Here is a 2,677-nt window from a genome sequence, read left to right as displayed (position 1 = left end):
TAAGGGTTTTTATTGGCTGTTGATGACTCACTGATTTTTACCTCTGATGTTCTGAAGGCTTAAATCAATATGAGGAATATACTCTGTGTGGATGCAAACCACAGATCCTGAAGTATATGGATAAAGATGCATATGCTTCAAGAATACAGATGAGGGAAACCTAATGGTTGTGAGAAGATCAAACTTACTGTTCCTTGGGTGCATCATGATTTGATCATCTGTTCCAGGACCACATTATGCCAGCTGAATAATACAACAGGGAGCTATATTTCCAAATGGTTTCATACATTATGCTCTAATTAGTGCACATGACTCGTATGCACACACACACAGTGATGAGACAGTTTCTGATACCTGGGAGCATGACCGAATAGAAGGGCTGTGTGCTCTTCTCAACAAAAACATGCACTTAAGGCTCATTCAGTAAAGTGGCTCATTACTGGTGGGAAGGCAGCAGCACTCAGTGCCCATTCAGCCATGTGGCCCTCTAAAGGCCTGTTTGTCAGCTGCTCATGAAATCAATGGCCTGTCAGAACAAAGTCTATGGGTCTAGCAACAGTCCTAATGACTCAGGCCCAACAGGGCTCAACCAGGTCTAGGACAGAGCAGTAGGACCAGTCCTAACTGGGCTAAACAAGACCTGGGACAGTGCAAATAGCAGTCCAAAACATGAACAAGGCAAGATCTCAAATGCATACTCCTGGCGCCCATTCTCCTCTATCCTCGTCTCCTTCTCAAAACCAATTGGAGGAGAAGGTCAGAGGGGAGGAACCTCTGGCTTTCTCATCTAATGTGTTTTGAGAAGGAGACGAAGGCGAGAGGGTGGAGGATGGACTTTTGCCCAAATGAGAAAAGTCCTAAGACAGTGAACTAAGTACACTGAACTACTGCCAATTCTAGGAGGGGCTTAATTTGACCCAGGACAACTCTGACCTGGGACTCTCAGGTGTTGAGGCTGTCTTGTTGCACACAACTCAAATAGCCTAGCTTCCATATAGCTGAAACATGGTCTCCCTCAAATGAGCTCCTTCATGAGATGAGATGGGGAAAGACCACCACAGATGAGCAGGTAGACACTGCAGCAGCACCACTTTAATCAAAGCGTTTACATAGGGGATGTTTTATGCGTGCCTAATTCATTCACACTGTGTTAAGTCATACATCTACACAGCGGGATTTATGAGGTCCTCCTTCTCGCTATCTTCTCTGATACTCAGAACACTGTTGGCGCATTGGGGCTGTAACTGAACACGTATTAACGTTTTCCTGTTTTAATAAGGAGCTTTTTACTGGGGTTTTAGACCAAGGGCACATAAATATGTATGAGCATATGCCCAGGTGTTGATTGTGGATTGGTTAGACTGTGCTGTATGTTGGGCATCTGCAGCCTGTATTTTGGTTTACAGTAAATCCCTCATCTATGTCCTGAATCTTCAACATTTACTGTGTTATGACTATAGTTTAAGATATTTAGGCCATTTCACACTGCAAGAAGTCACAATCAATCAATTGAATTTTTTGGGCCCTCTTTACATCACAAGTTGTCACAAACAGCCTAAACCCAAAGTACAAGCAAAACAGTAGCGAGAGTGCAATGGCCAGGAAGAACTCCTTAGATAGAAGAAACCTAGAGAGGAACATGACAGAGTCAACAGCCTCTGTTCTTAGAACCAGGCTTAAAACAGTTGCTAATTCACTAGTAGGCAACTGCTCAAATTACAAGGAAAATGACAGCATGTTTGCTACTTCTCTTACAAGTTTTCATTTTGAGTTGTGGTTGTACTCTTCTCCAATGTGATTATACAGTATGCCTGTGGTGATAACCCTGGGACAGAGTTTGCTGGGTAAGGGTTTGCCCATTATTTGTGTAACTCTTTTATTTCCACCCTGTGCAGGTTCTCTGTGGTCTCACTGCTCACGGCTCTAAGACCTTCAGAGCATCGGAGGGCCGATGAAAGTCAAACGTTAACCTGAGAGATTCTTCATTTTTCAACATTCCAACGTAATGCTCAAAGCCTCAGATATTCCAGGCAAAGCTTGAACATCTTAAAAAGCAGAAATCAAAAGAGTAAAAATAAAGCCGGTAAGACACACAGTATGATGTGAAATCTCAGTCATGAAACATCTGTGGCCTAGTTGTACTCTGTGAAGTTTGACTGCCGTTCAAAAGTTGTCAGCCCAAGGTTGTTTTGACCTCATTAAAGTCTAGTTGCTGAAGTACACAAATTATCATTCATTGGTTTGTGTGCGTGCTGTGTGTGTGACAGAGAGAGTGTGAGTCCTAAGAATGTGTGGAAAAGGTCATACTGTTGAGATTAAAAATACATGAGGGAGTTTCCCCCTTTCTCTCCCCTGGTGATCTTCATGCTAACAATCTCCCTCCCCCAGCACTGTACCAATAAAGTGATATAATTGTCATGACAATGAGATGGCAATAAACCTAATCTTAAAAAATATAATATGCTAGTATTGATGGATAAATCTATATCTCAGCTCTGCTTCACAGCTACACAGTGGGCACTGGGCAGTGTCTCTCTCACCGTCTCAGTCTCTCTTTATACCCTGATGCAGAACATGTCTTTTTCTCTCCTTGCAGTATTCACATTGCCTGGAATAGATTTGATCATTTGGTCAATTTCTCTGTTCACTGTTGAATGGACCAATACATTTGAAAACT

The sequence above is a fragment of the Oncorhynchus mykiss genome, chromosome 7, assembly GCF_057628025.1.
Source record: "Oncorhynchus mykiss isolate SJ-2025 chromosome 7, ASM5762802v1, whole genome shotgun sequence".
NCBI lineage: Eukaryota > Metazoa > Chordata > Actinopteri > Salmoniformes > Salmonidae > Oncorhynchus > Oncorhynchus mykiss.
This window is presented reverse-complemented; position numbering follows the sequence as displayed.